The following is a 23,416-nucleotide window of genomic DNA, read 5'->3' on the forward strand; positions in this document are numbered from 1 at the left end:
CCTTTTATTGTATACATAAAAGTGTTAGCCTTAAAGTGCTCATCTTGGGAATGTATGAAGATAGCTGTAATTTGTCAACAGGTTTTAAATCTCCAAGCTACTGTCTCCTTTTCCATCACGCTGACTGTAGATATTGTTCTGCAGAATGACTTGAGGTTTTGCACACAGGCGTGTGTGTCTGAAGTTCTTGCAGTTAATTATCCTGGCTTAATTTCTGCAAGAAGGAATCAATTGCTAATTGTATAATGACGTATGAGTATTAGACTTCAGATAAATAAATAAATAAATAAAAATAGTTCATTCATTTGTTGTTCTAGGCTATCCGCAGTCAGCTGTCATTCCTGTGCATTTAAGTTTACGTTGGTGTGGCTGGTGGCTCAGTGACTATGACACTATTAGTCTTCTGTTGATTGATTCTTAAGCAATCTGTCCAATAACCACAATCAGGATGGATTTTTTTCTTTGTTTGTGTTACAAACCTGTCAAGTAAAGGGATATTTTTCTAAGCAATTGCTCCCTAGGAAAAGCAGAAAGGCAGCAAAAAGGCGTTCGGTCTGACCTTGTGCTATTGAGCCAGGACAATATACTGCAGAAGAAAAGCTGTCAGCAACCTATTGTGGCAAAGCCTTGCTGGTCCTCAGGGCTTCACGCCAGTGAAAATCTGTGCCAGACAGATACCTTGCCTTCTAATCTCCCTGTTTGGCTTATTTGTGTCTGTGGCCTAATATAAAATGTACTATGCCTGAAAAGACTCAGAGCAGATGCTCTGCGTGTAAAAAGATCTGTCCATGAAACCTTCCTTCATAACACGGGCCAGAACTGCAGCTCAAGTGAAAGTATCTATGAGTTTGATCCTGGTGACAGGACCATGTCTTTCTTCCTGCTAGACTGCACCTGACTGAAGATCATCTCGAGTTATTCTGGAAGCACCTTAATGTGCTGCTTCCAGAAGAATTTGGCCCCTGGGTGCCTGTTTCCTCTGCTTGTAGCTGCTGCTGCTGCTGTGAATTTATGCATTAGTAAGGGGAGCCTGATTAACTACCAGCTCCTGAGCATTAAACTCAGGCAATTGTTATTACAAATACAAGCTTTTATTACTTCAGCAGATGCTTCTACTAAATGGCCCAGAGGGGTTTTTTTTTCATCATTTCCTCTTCCTTTTTCCTTCTTCATCCTCAAGCTTTCATGAGCAAATGCCAGCAGGGCTTAGCTCCAGCTCCTCATCCTTGAATAGCAGTGAGCTAGCTGTCTGATTAGGTGATGGGGGATTTAAGCCATTTTCCTCCAAAATTAAGATTTTGGGACATTAAACTGCTTGATGCTACATGTTGAAGTGTTTTTGTGTGTTTGAGTGTTGTTTGGAAAGATGGTTGTGTTTACACAGACTTAGAACTCATGAAAAACCCATTGTGTGTGTAATTCATTATGTAGGCAGTCATTTGGTAGGCAAAAAATTAATTCTGGGAAGACAATGTACCATTTCAAGTCTGTTAGAGTTCATAAAATATCCTGATGTTGTTCGATGTAAAAACTGAGGGATTGTGTTTTTCTACATAATAAAATTTTAAAGTTATTAACCCAATGCTGTTCAAAGCAACTAAGAACTGTGTAAAAGGCTTTTATTTACCACTCGTCCCTCACCCTCTATTTCCAAAGTATTCTAAAGGTAAGGTAATTTTCATTTCCTGTGTTTAAAGTTGAAAACATATTTGTGCTCTGCTGAATCAAGGATTTTAAGGCTTACAACCTGAAATACAGAAAGCAGGACCTTCAGTACATAAACTTTTGAAATGCGTCTTAGCATGTACTATGAAAGATTGATCACTACATTGGAAATGAGGTGAAGAAGTTGACATAGACAAGAACAAGAAGTTCTTGCAACAAGAAGTTGGCAATTTGCTTTCTGTTGTCTCTGCTCAAAGATACTGATGCTTTTAGATACTTTTTTCCCCCCAGGTGTTACCCCTCACAATTATAAGAGGTTTTTGAGGATGATGTAACACATTCAGCATGCTCAGGTTTGAAAATAAAACCCACTAAATATTCTATAGCCTACAAAAAGAAGTTTCATGACCATGCAGATTGTCATGACTGTCTTCCATCAGAGTTGACTGGTAGAAAGATTTTTGCTGCAAGGCACAAGTAAAGGTAACTCAGACTGTTGAGACATTATTGAAATGATAAAGCCCACCTTGATTTTCACAGAAGTATGTTTGTCTCAGCTTAGCATACTTTGTGTCTAGGGAGAAGGATGTTTCTGGATATGTGATATCAGGACCCCTCAGTCTTTTTATTTTTTCCATGGGTCATATTGTTTGAAGAAATAGTAGGCCTCTGGATCTATTTTCATCCTGTGTGTGGATATTCCCTGGTGGGCTCAATAGTTTGTGGGAGCATACAGCAGGCTTTTACCTTTGCTGTCTGAAGGGTCTGTCTGTATGCTGAAGGTGGCTGTCATCCAGACTGCTGCAAGTCTGCCTACCTGATCAGCTATGACGCTGACCACGGCTCTGACTGAAATTGGAGGTGCAGCTGTGGACCACGTTGGCTTTCCCTAGATAGCTGGTGCAATGGGCTGGCCTCCAAGAATCCAGGCATAGTATGACAGTGGATGAAATATTTGGCCAAGTCATGTCTTTGTGCACTGTAGACAAGCCAATGATGGCACTTAATAACCCATATGCGTGTATATGCTGGAGGTAATGGCCAAGTCAGTGTGTTGTTGGGCAGCACACTTGAAGAAGGGGTTAAGGAGTCACTTTGCATGAAGAAGACAGGTTATATAAGTGTATGTATGCAGAGTTTTCCTCAAATAGATCTCCCTTCCAAACTCAAATCAACTCGCTGTGGTTTCTGCCCAGGGTTATGAAGGAAGTTGTGCATCTCTTGGTAACAAAAGTGCACATTTATGTGATGAGCCAGGAATTGATAAAGTGACCAGCCTCCACATGGAAGCTGCAAAGAAACTAATTTTGTGACTCCTGTGGTGCTATTTAGTCTCAGCTTTCTTAAAAAACTGGGCACATGTATGATCACTAATTATTTCCCAATGCTATAATTTTTTTCCTGCTCCCCTTCCATCCTGCCCTCCCTCTCAAAAAAGATACTTTTCATAAAGTAAGCATTTATGTGATTTATCTCCCAAGGGAAAGCCCATCTGTTTAATAAGCTTTATCAGAAACATCGCTCAGTTCTCCTTACTACTCAACCAAAGATGATTAGTTGACAAGTACATGAGATAAAAATTAAACTGTTTAGGGCATGAGCTATTTAAGAAAGAGAGAGAGATGTAGGATGAGGGCTTAATATTTTTTTTTTCTTAATTTTAACATTAATGAGCATTTAATGTGACTGTATTATCTCTAAAGAGAGTAGGAACATAATGAGATAGTAAATTGGTGTGTCAAGAATTTTCTGAAGCAGAGCAATCTTTGTAACCAACTTGACTTCAGGCAAAATAGCCAAACTGCTGCCATGTAACAGTGCAGTATATATCAGCCAGTGATACAAACCATCTTAGGCCCTGGGAAACATCTATACAGGGTAGATGCAGATACAATCTTGAGCTAGGGGACAGGGAAAGAGGTGAGGGCTGTATGGTGATGTGCAGATCACATGGCTGGAGCAAATTTAATGTTTCTGAGTGAATATACAGCTCCTTTCTACCCCATTATTTTACACTGTGGAGCTGAAAAGAAAAATCCTGATTGTACCTGTCCATGGGAAAGGAGCAGATAATAGAGAAAAACCTGTGCATAAACCTGTTGGAAGTTTTCCTTGTAGCAAGATTCTTAATCTTTCCTCACCTCCTCCAGGGAGGAACATATTTTTCTATTCCTGAAGTCCATGACAGTCCCTCTTATGAAGGTCTAAGCAGAATTATTAAAGTAAAAGGTCTACAAAAAGGCACTCTGTGTAGCTCACCAAAGAGAAAGAATTGATCTGATCGGTCTCTAAGTACTCACACAGAGCAGTGGCATCGATAGTGACACTTTGCTTTAGTCAACCTGATTAAAGAGGTTGAGTTTCAATGGTTAGAATGCAAGCCTTACCTCCCCCGCCACCCCGAAAATTAGTCAAGGACACACACACACACATGCAGGACAGAACTGGTTGCTGTAACAGGGACTATCAACAGCCCTGGATAGGGTGGAGATGATCCAGGCAGGTGTGTACTTGCATCACTTAGGCCAGACCTGGCTGCTGGATTTGAGTTTAAATGGAGCCCTGGATGGTGACCCAGGGATGTGGGGGAGGCCCAGATGAGGCCACTCAAAAGTAACCACAGTCTACAAATGTCCTCAGGGCCCTGACACAAGAAGGTGCTTTCGTTTAAATCGGATTCAACAGCAGGAAGTTGCCTAATTTGTTTTGTGGAAGGGTTGTGATTAGATGATTTTTTTTCCTACGAGTGCTGCAAGTATGAGGGTATTCAGAGACTGGTTATAGTTCCCTGTGGATCTGCTCCAGCCTTCTTCAAAGGCAGAATGTGACGGAGCCAGCAACATGAATTCCTCAGCTAAGAATGATAGTCTTGTTTCTGTTTTAAGGGTAGCAATACCTGGCAAAAATCTGTCCCTTTTTGTGCCCTTAGGGGTACTGGGGAGTCACATCTGGGAGGGACATCATGAAACAGCTCTGCTCTGATAATTCCTTACCTGGCACAGAAAAGCAGCTGGAATGCACATGAGGGAAGTTGTGCTTGATTGTACAAATAGATGTTTCCAAAACTCATCCTGAACTTTCTTCTTGCTGAATAGCTCCAATAAGGGCACTGAAGCAGAGCATATAAATTTCAGTGAACACGATGTAGTCAAGCTGAAAAAGTCATTCTTCTATAAGTCAATAGTGTAATATCTAGGATTTAACACGTGCAGATGCAGTATTAAAGTTCAACAGAAGTAGTTCCAATGACCTTGAAAATGGGCCCTTCTACAGTAAAGATATAAGCTGTGCTGTCTGAAATGGCCTGCAGTGTCAGCAAATGTGTGGTAGCTGTTGAATACAGCTTTTAGCTTTATCATGTACTTAGAAGTCTAATCAATAAGGCTGACTTTGGGAAATACAACCTTTTTCTCCTCCCTTTGCAACAATTATGACTTATATTTCCTTTCAAAGCAGTTAAAAAGTACTTTTCCTATTTTCCAAAGCATTGAACTGTTCAGTACAAGACAGCTGGTTTCTTATTATTCTAGTATTGAAAACTTTCAGATAAGTATTTTCAGTATAGATACATCTGTGCTAATAAACACTTCTAAGGATTCCTCTGGGGCTTGGTTTAGGATGCTGCTAAGGAAAAAAAATATATAAATCCCAACACATGTTGAGGTCTTGTTCAGAATCTGATGTTTGGAAATGAAGACTGAGGATAAAACGCGTGCTAGTGGCTAACTTCTTTAATGCTGACATAGATGAAATCAGACATGGGAAACTTGGGTTTGCAAGAGGTCTCTTAAAGGCAACAAAAGTCTCTTAATTGTTTGCAGCTAGTGCATTGGAGGTTAATGTGTTTCAGGCCAGCTCAGGTGCTATGCAGCTTTGTAGGGATTTCTAGCCAGGAGCTGCACACAATCACAGCATTATGAGGGACTTGGAAAGCTTTAGATTTGGAAAGCTTTCAAGCCTTTCCAAAGCTTTCTATTAATGATTGCAATTGCATTGTGTCCCTGTGGGCAAATAGGCTGTTGCATGACCCTGTTGCGGGCTGATTACTACCATTCCCACTGTGTTAATTGCTGAACAGCCCCCTGAGGTTTTAATGGGAATCCTTTCAGAGTAAAGTGCTTCTTGGCTGAAGAAAGGAGACAGCCCTCTAGTCAGAGCCATCATCAGCAGGCACGGGATAGAGACATGTAGGGTTAACTCCTGTTCTCCTCGTAGCTGTTGCAGAAAGGTGACTCATAAGACACTGAAGAGGAGAAGCAATATACTTGGGACTTGAGGTGCTGGGAGTCCCTGGGTGCTGCTGCAGTTAATGACTGATCCCCCTCCCCTTCTCATATACTGTCTGGCACTGGGCACCATTAGATGTTGGTATGTACCCGTTATTAATGTTTTACCTCAAGCAAACTTTTGATCAAGACAATATAATATTTCCTTCTGTTTTAAGGCTATCTAACAAACTGTTTTAACTTTAAAAAAAGATAGATCTGCTTGAGAAAAAAGCTTCAAAGTATGAAGTCAAAATGTTTCATATGGGAGATCTTAATCCTAGTATCAGTTTTTCAAAGGTCTCCCTTTCCTTCTTTGAAAGAACTGTGAAATACTGGAAGTATGCAGTGGAATGGGCCTATATCTGCACATTTTGCTGTCCTTTTTTTGATTTTTTTTTAACCTGAACTTACTTTTCGATGACCATTTATTATTTTATTAATATGTAAATTCATACGCATACAGGTCACAGCATAAAGAAGTAAAATTAGTGTTTGTATCCATTTTAAACTTTAAACACAGGCATTTCTTGGATGCTTTCTCCCCATTTACTTTTAAACAAAGGAGATTAGTAATATTATACAGTATTTTTTGCCTTAAGCAGAAAATCCTTACGGCCTATTATTACTGCAAACATCTGGAAAACAGTTCAGAAATTCTTTGTTAATTCCCTTAACAAGGTTCATATTTTAAGCACTGGTCACGTATTGTGAAACAGTTTCTGAGTGAGTTTAGCCATATCACTCGGTTTGTTATCTTCTGAGTGCTTATTGTTAGTCTCTTGGTGGTAACCGGGAAGCAACAGTCTTGGAAGTGTCAGAGTCTCAATACTGATTCCTAAATTTTCTGGAACGAAATCTGTGCTCTGTTTTAACTATGCCTGGAGTCACTGGTTTTGTGCTGGTGTAGCAGCCAGATAGAACTGTCTCTGAGGGCCAGCTGGAACTTGTTTGCAGCCTGCTATATTAGAGGTCAAATCAGTAGTAGACTTCACTATGGATCAAATCGCAAGACATTTCTTAACTATTTGGATATCATTTTGTTAGTGTGCAGCTTGAAAGATCACAGATAGGATGGATCTGCGTATTAAACTGTAAAGTTCCACCTTTATCACCTGAGGCATTCACTTTGGCTCAGCATTCTCACTGCAGACTCGTGATACAAAACACTGCATACGTACATCTGAAGCTTGGGGGTCGCTGTCTGTAATTTAGAAAAGTCCTGTTCACAGGCTATTTGAAGACTTCAAACTTATTTGCTTTTATTTTTCTGTGACCACTGTCAGCTGTCTTTAAATGGTAATTTTTCCTGGTGAGGAAACCTGTATTTTCTCATATCTATGTCAGGACTATGAGGGTAGGGGCTCTTGCAACGTAACCCTAATCTGTTTCGTGCTTCTCAAGAGTAACGTTATTTTGGTGAGTTGGGGTAGTGGTTATTCCCCTTCAGGTTCTAGGGAGGATGGAGTGATGCACGAACCTGTGTTTCTAATTGTCTTCTGGATTTATTTCTGCATAAATCAGCATGTTTCTGTTATAGGCTATCAGTTCAGTGCATTTAATAAAAGGCCAGTCATGTGCATGGATGTGGGTGTACAGGAAGACTTTGCACCTACAGCAGCCTTTAAAAAGCTGTATTCTGCAGGTTGTTGGTTTTTTGTTTTGTTTTGTTTTGTTTTTTTTTGGTTAAGACTTGGTACAATTCATGGATATGGGTGGATTGACCCCAGGCCTGGTAATGGAAAGCAGAGCCTTTCAGAATGAGCTCATTGCTTTGGAGACTCAGTTATGCAGCTAGTTATTACCAAGTGTAAGCTTTACTGCTGTGAAGGGACCTTCTTCAACACAGTTACTGGGATCTGGAAGGCAGAAGGGGAAATGAACTTTTAATGTAGGTGGTTTTATAATGTACAGGGGAACTCTGGCAAGTTATTTTTTTAAAAAGAAAGTCAAATCTGCATTTGGATTATGTTTCTTGTACCTGCTGCAATGTCACAGCTCAGTGGTGACCAAGTCTCATTTCATCGTGGTCTGACGAGATTGAAATCCAAGCAAAGGAGAAGAATAGCTATTTTTAAAAACAATATTTAAAACAAAACTGATGCACATGGTTAACACTTTACAAAGAGCATGTACTTATTTTTACATGAAAATTTTGCTGAATTCTTACGTCCTACTTTTCTGTCAGTAGCTCTCAGTAATTTATAAAGGAGGAAAATAACAATTCCGTTTTACAAATGGGGATCCCAAGGTGTGGGGAGGCAAAAGTGTTTTCTTGATGCCACGTAGGAAAACAGTATCTAGTGTAGTAATGTATAAATATAACATATAATTAGTAAATTTCTCAAGTCCACGTGGAGTGCACTGCTAGGCTTTTGTGTTGTAGGTGTAAACATGAGATCTTAAAAATTAGCATGTTCCATCTATTTTAAGAAAAAAATAAAAGGAATTTTCTTTGAGCTAAAAAGTACCTCTTATCCTTCCCTGAAAACTTCACTTGTTTTCAGTAGACATTGTCTTAACTGCTGCTTTACAGTATTAAATGCTGTAACGGTGATTATCTGTTTTGAAGAATATAAGCACTGGCTTAGCTTGATTGAAGTAAAAAAAAAATCTTCATTTGTGCAGAACAGGTTTATCGTGAGCTCTGGGCTAATTACCTGCAGGTGAACTCTTCTTGTTTTGTAGGGGAGTGAAGGCAGTGGGTTGATTAGCATTGATAACATGCAGCTGTGGCCTGGCCTCAGAGGCAGTGGGTTGATTGACATGGATGATGTGCAGCTCTAGCTCGCTCCTGCTAAGTGGTTAAATAGACCTGAGGACTGGGGGTTGGATGGGGGAGGAGTGGTGTTGTCTGACCTGGCCTCTGGAGGAAGGAGTTACGGCACAGACAGTAGACTCTGACCAACGATAAAGCCTTATTGTAGCCCAATAACTTGCTTGTGCTAAAACAATTGGTGCCTGGTGTGACTGAGTTGGACTCCGACTACAACAACTGGTGCCCAACGTAGCTGAGACAAGTAGGAGAACCTGCAACCCATAACAGAGACCATGAGAGGTGAGCTGTTGCAACTAATTGATATGGGTGTATTGCAGTATTTGTTGTCCATCTTAATTCAAACTGCAACTTTTGGTACCCAGTGTAGATGGGGACTAACTGATATGGGTACAGAAGAAGAAAATTTCATTTTAACAATGCTTGTAGATATATTTGAAAAAAGAAGTGTAAAGCATAACAGGAAGGCAATAAGAAATTTGCTAGGATGGTGCGAGGTAAATGATGTGCTACAATAGTTTCAAAACACTTGATGAAATCATTAAATTATAGGCCAACAAGTCTTAGAATTTTTTTTGTTTGCTGTGAAAGATATGCTTTCTCATCAGATCAGTATAGTGTAAGAAAGCTAGTCTAACCTTTTAAACTTTAAAGAATCTTTGCTGGCTTTATAGTATTTGGCATGATTTCCCTGACACTCATGAATTCAAAGATCTTACTTTTTAATGCAGGCCTAAAGGTTACAGACCTGTATGTTTCGAGCATGGAATTCAGTAACTAGTTTCTGAGTCTGAGCACAGGAGAATCTTAACTAGTGAAAGCACAAATGAAGATAAATTAAAAAATTCTAAATAAAATAGTCTTTGATCCTATAAATACTTACTGATCGATATACTTTGTATAGGTAAATAATCTTGTTGACTGCTGTGGGGATACCTGTAAGCTTATTAAATTCTTCTGCAGAACAGAAGATTAAATAGCAATTGAAGAATTTAGGAATTGGTCTAGTTTTAGATCTGAGACCTATTTCTGTGATTTCCTTAACCTAAAGAAAGGTGCAAGGGTGTTGCTTTTAACTGAGCCAGGAAACCACCTTTGCTCCAAGGCTATAATGAGGATGAGAGCCTTAGCCTCACCTGAGGTCCAGGTATGGCTCTTAGTGTGGTAAGCCCATCCCATCTGGCAGGCCACATTTACAGTGTGAAGAGCCTGATGTGAAGCCTGCTATAAATCCGGAATGGGAATGCCCATACTCTTTGGATCGTGCCAGTAGTTCACAGTGTCCTAAAGAGGGGGAACTTAAATGCTGTTCGGGTTTGATGTTTGACTGCTATATCAGCTTCAGGAATCAAACCCGTGCTGGCTCCGTTGGGTATCGAACAGGTCCTTTAACAAGTAAACCCTAGGCACTATAGGGTGTGAGAACTAGATGTGAAGGGGTAAAGACATGTTCTCAGAGGTTTGCTTGCTTTTTAAACAGTGAAATGGGAAACATCAATGGAGAAAGGGTGCATAAATAAGGATTTATGTCCTTGATCATGTGGGCTGTGATATGGTTATATATCTTATTTGATTCCCCAGCTTTGAGAGACTGAGGGAGTCCTCCTTTGTGTGACTCCAGCTGCAGTGACTAAGTGCCAAAGTCCTTTGTGCTCTATTACAAATATGGATATTGGGTCATGAAAAATACTGTCTTGCTTGTAATTAATTTACTGCCATTCATCAGAGACTTGAAACTTTTATGGCACAAAACAGTAGCTGGCCACAACACTACTGAAACTTATGTGGACAGAGGACCTGGCCCAGTGCCCCAAGCTGCCTGTGAATAAAAAATCAGATTAGTGTCATCAAACCCTTTCCTTCTGTGTGCTACTCAAGAGAAATATTTTGGCCTCTATTATCAGTTACCCAGTTTGCCAAATGCTCAATTTTTAGCATAGTGTCATTGGAATATATGTGAGTCTTTTGTTATCCGAATTATTCCAAAATCGTGCATGTTATTCCACACAGGAAAAGAGGGTTCAGTTTTCAGTACTTTACTGTTCTGTCAGTGAAAGACCAGAAACTCCTGGTGTAAGCAAACAAGACCTCAAATAGAAGTGAACTTAATCTGCGTTTTGTTGAGTGTGTTATTTGTTCTAGAAGGCCACATGAAACAATGCATCCTTATGCACCACTATTTGTTTTGGGTACCTAGCTGTGCGGTTTTGCTTTCAATAACTGAAAGATGCTCAAAATATTGCAAATCTCTGCTGCTTTTGAGATCATTCTCTTCGGGTCAGTGTCACTTCTCCTTTGTGGTGGTAAGTGTGCTTCAGTTAACGTCTGAACTCTGCTATATGTTCTCTGCATCAAGCCAGCCTCACTGCTGAACTTCCTGTTGGTCTTGTGCCCCTGTCGGGCAGCAAAACACCCCCTCCCACCATGCTAGTCACTCAGCATCTTCTCTCTGTCAGTTCAGTTACTCCGGTAAAGTCTTCAGGTACATCTATTGTTTCTCTGCAGTAGCTGGGAAACAGCAAGGGACCTGCCTTTGCTATCGGTGGCTACGGCACTGGCACCTCAGACTTGCTTGTCTGCTGCTTTGCTGTCAGATTTCACTGCATAATAGATTTTTTTAAAAGACACTTAAATAGCAAAGAGTAACAGGCAGCAAGAATAATGGGTAAATGTGTGGATGGCTAATGCATGCAGGAAAAATAGGGAAACTGATTACATGAGCTTGGAAAAAGGTGGGGGGTTGTGAACGACATGTTCAGGATGAGAAAGCAGATAGTGAAGTCCAGTGAAGTGTTATCAAAGGGATGACTATAATTAGATATAGTCTTTTCTTGGGTAACTGGGTGAGCTTGGAAACTATGAGGATCTCTGCTTGAATTACACCATCCTTGCTAAATCACTAATCAGAATGTTTTAATCCTGAATGAGGAAAAGGTCCTAGCTCCAAAAAACCAAAACTCTACCTTATTTCCTCCATACTACAACAGGCCCATGATCCCTTCTGTCTTATACAGTGTGTGTTCATGCAAATCAGTCATGTTATATATAGTGCATAAACCCAGAGGTCAGAGTTAGGTTTGCGTGGGGAAAACCTGTGTGTTTTCTGGTGTTTGAGGTCACTGGCTGCCTTTTTAAATTATGAAATGGTATTTTAATTGATCTAAGAATAGATCCAGTTGGAAGGGACCTACAATGATCATCTAGTCCAATTGCCTGACTGAAGCTACAGCATGGTATTAAAGGCAATATTTGAATTTGCCTTTTTCATTCAAATTCAAAAAAACTTGAAGGACAAACCCAAAGTCCTCAGCCACCCCTCATAGCACATGCCTTCCAGCCCTTTCACCAGCTTGGTTGCCCTCCTCTGAGCATGTTCAAAGACTGTCACATCCTTCTTAAACTGTGGAGCCCAGAACCGCACACAGCGCTGAAGGTGAGGCCGTGCCAACGCTGAATACAGCGGGATAGTCACCTCTCTGGACCGGCTGGTTTTGCTGCGTGGGTTGCCCCCCTGGCTGCCAGGGCACGCTGCTGGCTCGTGCTGAGACTGCTGCCCACCAGCACCCTCAGACCCCACTCTGCAGGGCTGCTCTCCAGCCACTCCTCTCCCAGTCTGTGCCTGGTCTCAGGTGCAGATGCCAGCATTTCAACTTGTTAAATACCATCCCATTAATCACTGCCCGGTGTTCCAATCTACCTAGATCGCTCTGCAAGGCATCTTGTCCATCAAGAGAGTCAACAGCACCTCCCAGCCTGGTAACGCCTGCAAACTCACTGTGATATTAGTCGTACTTTTGAATGCATACAGGTGAGGAAAGGAAGTATACTTGTGGCATGTAACTATAAATTATAATTTTTCAGTAATCTAGGTTTAAGACCAATTACTAAAAAGTTCAACGATTTCCAATTTTAAAAGAATCCGTGTAACCCAGAGGGTGGTATCTTACTGTTTGCTGAAATTGCACAGTCTAAGAACATGCAGTCTACAGTATGATCTATAACAGCTTGTTAATTTAGTTTGATGACTATAGGTAACTGTAAAGACTGCTATTTCTATCTGTTGGTTTCTGGAAAAGTGTCAAACATGACTGGGATAAATCTAGTGCAAAGATCAGTTTTCACAGGCATTACTCTAGGCCTCACTGGGGAGCAGGGAGGAATAAATATGATATCCTCAGGACCTGGCTGAAAAATCTGACTCTTCTATCAGAAGAAACTGAGTGCATTCTTGAAAAGTATCCAGGAAAAAAGATCAAGTAACACCTGCATTCTTTGTTTTATTTGGGGAACACTGGAAGGTTTTCTTCTAATTTGTGTTTTCTTAATAATGTGTTAAACAATAAATATTTTTGTATGATGTAATAACTGTCAATTGAAGTACCTATGGGGATCTGGCATGTTCTTTTGACTAAATTTTTTGATATATCTTAGTTTATTCCTCTGAACCAAAATTTTTACATTTTAATTATTTCTTTCCTGTAGAGGGATAATTGAATTAATAATGAATTTTACACCTTCTATACTCTGTTTAAATCAAAGTTTTCAGTTTGATTTTAGGAGATTGATTGACACTGAGAGTAGGAAAGGGAGGTGGCTTGCTCCATTTGATGTTATCAGTTATGCATTTATAAAATGAAAAAAAGTAAATTGAAGAGCTGAACCTGAGCTCCTTCAGAAGCAGCCTCAAACCTATCTATCCGCTTTCTGCTTTCCTTTAGATGAGCTCAACAATTCCTCTTCTTACTAACTATTCATTTGCTAGTGAACAAAATGTACAGATATAGCCAAGATCATAGCATGCACTAGAAAGGGATTTTTAGATGACCAGGAGTTTCTTGGACCTCTGATTTTTATTGTGTAGGTTCTAATTATTTGAGGTCATGAGGAGATTCACTGACACCAATTTACTTGTTCGTTAAAGAAAGGCAGCAAAGCAGGCTGTAAGGTAACTAGTAGCCTGCTGTTGAGGGAGGTGCTTTTCTGAAGATTTTGTATGTTGAGCTGTGCTGTAGCTCCACTCTGCATCCTGAAGAGAGGACAGATGCTGGTCCCTCCTAAACTTCCAGTGATTTTTCTGGGAGCATGTGCCAAAGCTTTCCATTGTTAGCCTCCTGAACTCTTACAAATTTGAGGGGTATACTGAAAGGATTGGCAACTAAGCCATAAGGGGTAGGATGTTAAGGGACGACAGTTCTTTCCCTCATAGCTTGTGGACCTGGGCAAAATGTACTTCGCAGCACACAGTTGCTCAAGCTTAATGGCTATTCAAAAAAAGTCCTGTGCTCTGCTCTTACTAGACTGATGGTAGGTGCTCCTTCTGCCCTGGAGAAGGGATTTAACTGAAACTTAGGGATGGAAGGTGTCTCTTAGACTGTTCCTCCTCCTCTTGATACAGGTTCAAGAGAGACAGTCTGGCATGAATCAACTCATAGCAAGAGATGCCTGGACAGGCATCCCATAACAACAACCCACAACAGCAAGCATGATGTGAGCCAAGGCAGCCGTCTTGGAGCTCAAAGCCTGCTGAATGAACTCTCTTGGAAACAAGGGCTCCCTCTTTCCACTTCCTCCAATTCACTGACATGCTCCCTTTCCAACTGAGGCATAGTTTCTTGTGTGTAACTTTTTCCAAGAGCCAGTTTTCTTTTGGAAATATGTAACTGACAGACTTTGCAAAGGTTCTGGCAAGAGATGGATTTCGTTGTTTGCCCCAGGTAATGTGAGCTTCATAGTTTAGTTAATCTTGCTTTTTACTGTTTTTATTTTTAACTTTGAATTGCTTGTTAAAATCCAAACAAAGGAGTTGAAAGAACAAAAGCACAGCCAGTTTGAACCCTGTCTATGCAGTGCTAAACGTACTATTCCAGGAAGAAGCCACGTACATTATCTTTAGATGTATATTTCTTGTAGCAGTTCTTGTCTATTTCAGGTGTTATAGGGTATAAAAATACATAGTAGATGGTCCTTGCTGAGAATGGCTGCAGCTAAACTGTATTGGGTAACAGGCTCTGTCTCTTTTAGTCTGGAAATACAGCTTTGCTGAATGTTGTGCTCAGGCTATGTAGTCATATGAGCCATTAGACATGCTAATACAGATGGAATTACAATGAACTATTTTTAACTTGCATGCTGACAAATATTTACATCCTTGAGTAGTAAGATTTTTTTTTTCTAAATTTATCATGTTATGAAGTGAGCAAAAATCCTTCCTATCTTGCTTTTCAAAGAGTCTGTGCTTTTTTACCCCAAATTAGCCATTTCCTGGGAGCTGGTTTATTAGCAAACAAAGCAAAACATCTCAGATCTTTGCTTGGCTACAGCTGGGATTCCTCCACTGAGACTCCTACACTTCTGATAGGAATATATGACTAACAGTTGAAATATATGCAGTAACTTAAGCTGCCCAAGAGAAGTCTTTAACATTTTCCAGTTACACATCTTTCACAAAAAAACCCCAACCTCTCTGAAGCTTTCTAGTCCAAATGCATGCATATACTCAGAGCGAGGAAGGGACCGTTATTTTGTTTTTAAAAGCACTAGGTCCTTTGAAGACTTCCATTGTTTTTCTTTAATTTGGTAACGCACCTCTGAAACAGTCATCTTCTGAAGTGACTTGCCTGCCTCATCTGAGGGCGTAGGCTGGCTTTGTGCAAATGATCAATACTCTCAAGGACAATGAAGATTCTATAGCCATGATCCCTAGAGAAGAGTACAAGCCTTATGTTCTCTTTTGGTTAATTCCTAAAAAAACCTGGTAATAGCTGGTTTTCACATATGTATTGTTTTCTACCTGAGGAACTTAAATACAATAACATAAGCTCTTCCCAGGGAAGAAAACATTAAGCTTACAGGTGAGAAAAGCAAGAAACAGTGAGATCTGAAAGATTTTACTCTGAAAATATGTTGCAGAAATGGTTTATTGGTGTTGTGCTTTAACTTCCTTTCTACATTACCTGATATCATAATTATACTTATTTGATATGTTTGATAGCATAAACTATTTGGATAAAAAATGTGGGAATGGAAGATGTGGTCACAGGTGTATGCACCCCACTTTAGTGGGCCAGACTACTAGTGGATTGGAGAGCTGCCAGCTCCTGATGTTTAGGGAAAGAATATGAGAGTAGGCATAAAGTGAGGCTTTTCCCACTCCATCAATTCCTTTCAACAATCTGTAGCTTTAGGACTCAGTCTTAGGTAGCATCCACATCTTAACATTTAATAGGTCTTTCTAACCTGAGGCTGTCTAAAGAGAAAGCTCCCCTAAAGATAACCCAAAAGCAAACAGCAGACAGGAACAGGCTTAGCTTTTTTTTTTTTTTTTTTTTTTTTTTAACCATGATATTCTGTTTTGTTACTGGAGGCTTTTTGCAGCAGAAGTAGGATTGACATTTCCTTCAAAAAGGAGTTACAAGACTGCGACATCCAGACCGTGAAAAATGGACAGTCTGAGATTGAGGTATGATAAGACTTTGCTCAAATAGGCTGGTATTACTTGCAGGATAGTTCTTGCAGCTTAGTGCAAGGAAATCGGTGCTCTCAGACCAAAGATTTGGTGTGAAAGTACTGCTTATTGCCTTTCTAGGGCATATATCAACCTACATCTCTTTGATTCATATCCGCGGCAAACTTTATTTAATCCTGTTTATAATTTTGTTGCTCTAGATTTTCTGCTATGTACAGTTTATTGGAGTGCTGCTTCTTGAGGTAGATACTATGCGTTTAATAGGCTTAGTATTTTAAAACAATTTTCTTGACAAAAATAGCACTTGAGTAATCTTTTAAACACTCTGTAAGGCAAGTGCATATTTATACATTTATCCTGAAATGTAGGATGATGGCCCTGTTAAAGGGTTTTATAGGAAGCATGGTCAAATTCCTATTGTCTAATTCCAAGTCCTTCTTGCTAATGGCCATTAATTTAAAAGGCATTAAAAATATTAAATTTAAAACAGAAAATTATTACCAAGGAGAATTAGGCACTCAGACCTACTAAAACTTAATAGGATTTAATTTGTTGAGAGTTCTCTGCCCTGTTTCTTAAGCTCAGGCTTTTATCTAGGGGTTGACAAGAATGCCCAGTAATGGTCCTGCTAGATGGGATTTCTTTTGGTAACCTCCACGCAAGAGACAAAAAATCTGGTTCACGAAATCCTGAAACCGCATTGCTGTCTCATTGTTTGCAACAACCCACCAGCAGAACAAACCCAGATGATGAAAGTTTCTGTAACTAGCCTGGGTTAACCTGGTAAACCTGGGGATGATTGATCTGGTAGAAAAGTCGGCAAACTGGCCCCCTGGGAACACAGCATCAGATATCACTACCATGGTGCAGTACATACAGTACATGAAGTATTGTAAGTGGGGTCCCAGACTCTGGCTTGTGTCCTTCAAGGGTTCCCTGGCCACTCTGTCCCCGCCAAATGCTATTTCTCCATTTTCTTGTTTTCCTACCTGTGAAATCTTTTAGATCAGATGCTCCAGGTCGCACATTAGAAACAAAAAAAAAAATTTTAGTAGCTGTTCAGCTACGTCCTTCATATTGCTTCAGAGTGACAACTCCATATTGCCTTTTGCTTTCCTGCCCTGCTCCCTCCTTGCTGCATGCAAATACCTGAGTGCTGCTGTGATCTGCCACCTTTGGTCACGTTCTCCCTAGCGTGGCATCTGGTGATGGTGACAGGCGTTGCTGTTGCCCTGTCCTCTTGTAACCAAGAATCATGTCTAATAAGCAGGAGGTAGGAAAACACTGTCACCTCGCTACTTTTGAAAGGGCTTCTGATTTGAGCAAGGAGGATTTGATGCTTGCTGCAAAAAGTAATTATGAGCAACAAGCACAGACCTCATGCTGCCTAATGTGCTATGGGTAAAACTAATTTTTATCCCTTCGAAGCTGAATGATTTTTTTTTTTTTATTGATCTTTCAGGAAAATTTTATACCGTTGTCCTATTCTACAAACACTTCAGTAAAATGTTTTAATGTTCTCAATGCTTTTTTGTAAGTTTATAATATTAATTAAAACTTTCAGACATCACAGGTCACTTTTCTTTTATCATCAAAATTTCTCCTTCCCCCGTGTGTGTAAACGTATGTTTGGGTGTTACCAAAAGGGGAAGTTTGACTCGATAGTAGATTTCTTCCTTTGTTTCCATATAGTAACACTCTCCATGTAGGCTCTCTTTCTCTGAGTTTCTACTAAACTACCAACAGCATTGTCATGAGCAATTTTCTAAGCTTTCTGCATTGGAGATAGTGGCCAATGCAGTCTTTCAGGTCAAGTGATTTATCTGATCTATTTTACCAGCATCCTTTTCAGTCAAAGATTTATCTTCTTTCAGTGTTGTCTTTGGAGCCAGATACCCAATACAGACAAAGAATATCAGTTCTCATGTTCTTCCACAGAAAGACTCATTCTTCCCCACCATCTGATTAAAAACTTCCTTCTGAGAGTTTAAATCTTAAACATGAGGCAGAGGTGATAAGAATACGAAGAGGTTTAGGAAAAATCCAATAGTAATTCTTAAGTTAAAATATTTAGATAATTTAACTTATAATGCAATCAAAGTGCTTTGACCTAAAATCTTCACTTGCTTTCGGTGCTGCTTTTTTTTTTTAAAAAAAAAAAAAAATTACTAGAAGATAGAAATAGACTGCAGATTTTATGAGGATTTTTTTTTTTTAAATCCACGGGGATGTGACTAAAGAAGTAGTATTTAAATGAAATATATTGCCTTTAAAAATCTAATAGGTAGGGAAAGTAGTCTAGCAGCTTACTGAAATACTAACTAATTACAGATAGAATATACTGAGGATGGACACTTTCTGAGTGAACTTGATGACAGAATGAGGATCTAATAGATGAAAGCAAATTTTTCTTTTATGATAAAATTAAGTGCGACTTTGAAAGAATATTTACCCATACCTACTAAAATTCAGTGGCTGTATGTAAATCTCATGCCCATACTGGTAAATGGAAATGCATGGACAGACTGAAGAAATAAAACCCAAAATAAACCAACCAAAATATAATTTATTAATGATTTGAAAGTAGGTCCTGTAAAGTGGGTAACTTGAGAAAGGGCAGTTTCTGTTTGCTTGGATCATCCTGATCTACAGCAAGATTTTATTTGCTTTTTACCACATGTTTTTAAAACAGTCTTGTATCTCAGGAGGAGGATTTAGCTGCTTCAGTACAGCCTCCTAAAGAGGAGTAGTTATCCCTTACAAGGTGATATTCCTGCATGACACACAATATGGCACTCTATCTGCATGGTTGTATAATTTGATCCTTTGAAATATCAGAACACTGTCACATATGTTGTACGGCACTATATTTGTCATTAAAGTTCTTTGCTCTCAGTCTCTTCCTAACTAATGTAACAGCCATGGCTTGCTTATTTCTATTGCTCTTGCTGCTGCTCACGATACTATGTAATTCTTGGAGGGTATCCTGGAGGCATTAGGTGTTAGAACATACCTGAGGGAGTATGCTGAACCTGGCTACAGCCATTGCCACGTAACAAAGGTCATCCATATAAAAGAATTGCTTTGGGGTTAACTGACCAATCTTAAAATGCTCTTGCTCTTTACGTACGCTATGGGACTTTGCCAGAAGACCTTTACCAAGTTTCTAAAAAAATTCAATCTGTGCAAACTGTTCAGCTTGGTTTTTACTAACATAAGAAATTTATTGTTTGGATGGACAGAATATTTTTCTGAAGCTACTTAGGGATGCAACACAAACACTTGAAAATAAGCTTTAAGACATATTAGTGAAGCCCAGTGTTTTCAACCAATTAGACTACATTCAATAAAACCTTCTGACATTATTTTGCAGTCCTTAACCTCTAAGCTGAATGCTTTGCCATCCACAGAATGGCTGGGAATGCTGCTGGTTTCATAGCATCGGTAATTCTAGTTTTCACATCTCAAACGTGCTCTGTATCCTTTTATGAAGTATATTTGTATCTCAGATTTTGAATGCTTCTAGACATCATACATATATGTATATACAAAAAAGCTATCCTGACTTGTGGAGGAGCCTTCTATATGGCTTCCACAGTGGATTGACTCAGTTTCAATTTAGTTGTTAAATTTAAGTCTGAATAGTCCAATCATGTATAACTATGTTCTGTGACAAAAGTTTCTTTTTTTTCTTACGTAGTTATGGAACTTCTGGCTGAAACATTGTGATTTCAATGAATTATCCCCTGGGGGAATTCCCCAGAGGAATATAGAAACTAATTGGTTTCTGGGAAAACAAAGAACCAACTGAGAAATGAGAGTAGACAAATTGTTCTGCTCTGGCTGGCTAGCTGAGGCAACAGATAAAGGAGGAAGGGATGAAGTAATGGTTTTGTCATGAGCTGTCTGAGCCCTTTTAAAAAGCTTTCATACTGCTCCCTGATTTCTACTGTCACAAATGTTTGAAGACTTGGGTTGTGTGTGTGTGTTTTGTTTTTTTTTAACATGCTTTCAGTTCAATTCTCCAATTAAAATTACTATTAGTTGGGGTCATGGTGTTGCTGATGTATGTGGTGGTTTTGTTTTGGGATGTGGGCTTGGGTTTTTTATTTTTCTGATCTTAAGCACGGGCCTTGTGGAAAAAGTATTTTTGGCTCCTTCAGGAGATCAGAGAGCTGGGGGAAACATTCATTTCAAGACGGGAAGAATATTTATTTCTTTTGAAGCTGGACTCTCAGGAGTTTGTTGCACGGTGGCTCTCAATAGGAAGGGGAATGTTTGAAAATGTTTTTTCTTCTTACTGTGGCTAGCTGGGCAGAAGAATGATTCCCAAAGGCCTGTCAGACTAGGTCTTTATACGGTCAAAAACTTCATCCTGGGTAGAGATAACTGAGGGAGTTGATATCAAAACCACCAAAGACTTCTTTGTTTTGAAACGTCATGCTAGCTTATTTTGCTTCAGGGAAAAGCAAACAAAATAAAAGCATTCAGTCTTACAGGTGCAGAATATTTTAGGTGTTCTTATTCTTTCTCTTGACTCTGAGTTGGAGGAACATGGCTTACGAGAAATCATTTATTTTTCATTAACTCATTTGTTCATTGATCTTTATCTCCAGTTTTGTTAGTAATTTAAATTTCCTTTTGTTTCCATTTCTACAAAAGCTTGACAAAGACACCCCCCCCCTTGTTTCCTGTGTAGCATTTATCTCTGAAATAATCATATTGTTCTCTAGACTGCAGCATTTTGCTAAGCTTTCATTGTTTACCTCCCTTCAAAATTTTGAAACAGTTTGGACAACTTAAATTCATTAATCCAGTCGCTGTTTCTACTTGGTACTAGTCATGTCAATTGGCTTGCCATACCACGTGTCCTGCTCAGTCTGCATGTTGCTTGGTTAGCTGTGTCTCCATGATCAATAACTCCTTAAAGAACAAACTGGTGGTGGTGAGCCCAGGGTCTACAGATATCACCTTTAGCCGGTGGAACATGCTTTAGCACATGTACTTTAGTTTTAGTGTAATAAACATCAGCTTTCAGTTGTGAAAACAGCATTATGTATCACATCAGTAATAGTTGGGGTTTTTTTTTTATGACATTTAGTACCTGGAGACTCTGTTGAAACGCTTTTACATCTTTCCCTTCCCCCTGTCCCCTCTTGTGAAGTGCAGATATCCTTTGTATTCCGGAAAATTTGTGCCACTGACTTCTGGGTACAAATGCAAGGACAGCTTTCTCTACCCATTAATGGAACACTGTCTGCTTTGCTGCTCTGATAACAATGTCATTTTATATAAACAGTATATGTACTGTACACATGACTTTTTAAACTTGTCTTTTGATGTATGAACTCTTGATCAAAATGAAATCCTTGCCACGTGTATGTTTCATTGGTCCCATTTATATAGCCTTTGATCATTATCGTATTACCTGAGTTCCAGTTCTACCGACCACCTGGAAGAACCCTTTTATCTAGCCTTATATTTTTATTTTTTGTTTTAGGATAATTTTGTAATGGGTCACTCTCTTTTCTTGACCAGAATCACAGAATATAGTCTGGCTCTCCTTAGTCTTCAATTTTTAGATTGAAACTTTTCAAATACCAATACACTATTTTAAAGTTGAAGTGCAGCCTTTTCAATAAATGATTAAGTGTCTTATCGGAGTACTTTTTTCCACATTCCATTAAAACAGTTAAAGGGTTTGGAGCTATTTTGTATGTCATTCTCACTAATGACTTCAACTTGCAAATTTGACTTTGTTTGAAATGGATTGTCCCTGTATTCTGCAACCCTGACCTTGCAAATATCACTTCTACTGACATATGCGGTGTATATTACAATATGTGCTCTACTGATGTTCTGGCCTTTAGGGCTATGTCTACATTAATAAACTATGTTCTACGGATAAAGCTACCCTCCTGAAAATGGAGTATAGCTTAACTGTGTGGAGGCAAGCTGCACTGAGCGACTTGTCCTCTGGTATACAGAACAGGATGTGTCCCATCTTGCTTACTAGCGTAGACGTAGCTTGTGTTTGTTCCCTGAGAGTGGGTACACAAATCACTTTTTGTGTAACTTTAATTTGGTGGTAGGTATAGTGCCCTACTTTGTGTTGCGAGTATTTTCTTTTGCTGTGTAACATGTTGCTGTTATACAGCACACTGGCTTTCCTACCATAAATGGTCCCAGAATTTAATATTCCTTCTGGACTTTTGCCCTACAGACCTTCCCTAAAACAGCAAGTGAAAAAAGTGCCCCAGACAATGTTTTGATTTGGAAAGGAAAAGTAAGACTTCGAGGAGTCCCATAGCAAGTTTGTTGTTTCATACTGGGTTTATGTGAAAGGTAATTGGAAATTGCTGCATGGCTGTAGGAAGTCTTGAGATAACAGATGTATAGAAAGAACATATATGACTGTAACAGGTGGCTCAGAAATGTTTCCTTTATTAATTCTGAGTATAAACTAATCCCTCCAGAGGCAGAAACATGGTTTAAGATAATAGCAGAAATCTCAGCTGATTTCCTTTTGCAGTCAGTCAGACCATGTGATAAGTAGCTCATTTCTCTGTATGTTAGCGTGTTTGAAAGTTTTATGCCAAGTTCTTATTTCTGTAGCACTGTACCTCCTTGCCTCAGTGAAGTAGTTGTAGATTAATTTTACGTATGAAGAAATTACTAGTAATATAAGAGAGTGCTCTCCCTTAAGTAAGGGAGAAAAGATGCTCCATAATGCAGAAAGCTATTATTGCCTTTGCTGTTTTGATACAGAAGCAGTCACACTATTACCTTCTTCACAGCTATTAATGCCCTTAAAACAGATTGTATCTTTCTTGCCATCTTCCATACTGAATTTAATAGAGACTTTAATGAAATCTTCATAGTAAAACAACTTGCCAGAAGGTCAAGAAAGCCAAAAATAAAACTCAGAATAGAAGTCATCTAAATGTCCTTTTCTTTTTCATTTGTGATGATAGCACTTCAGGCTGGAAAATGTGATAGAAGCTGATTAGCAAAGATGGGGGAGGGAGAATGAGGGGGCTAAACAGAACACAGCATAAAGTGTTGAGAAACTACTCTCTCTTCTGCTAGAGTCTGAGAAGTTTCCATTCAATAGCTTGACAGTTATGAATGTTGTGCGACCTTAAATGCTTTCAAAATGACTTATACAGAACCTTTTTATTGACCATTAGTAAGTTTTTTTCAGAATCCTTTGAATCCATGTTGGTTTTTTTTTTTCTACAGTAG

This window comes from Falco punctatus (assembly GCF_963210335.1).
Source record: "Falco punctatus genome assembly, chromosome: 4".
NCBI classification, from domain to species: Eukaryota; Metazoa; Chordata; class Aves; order Falconiformes; family Falconidae; genus Falco; species Falco punctatus.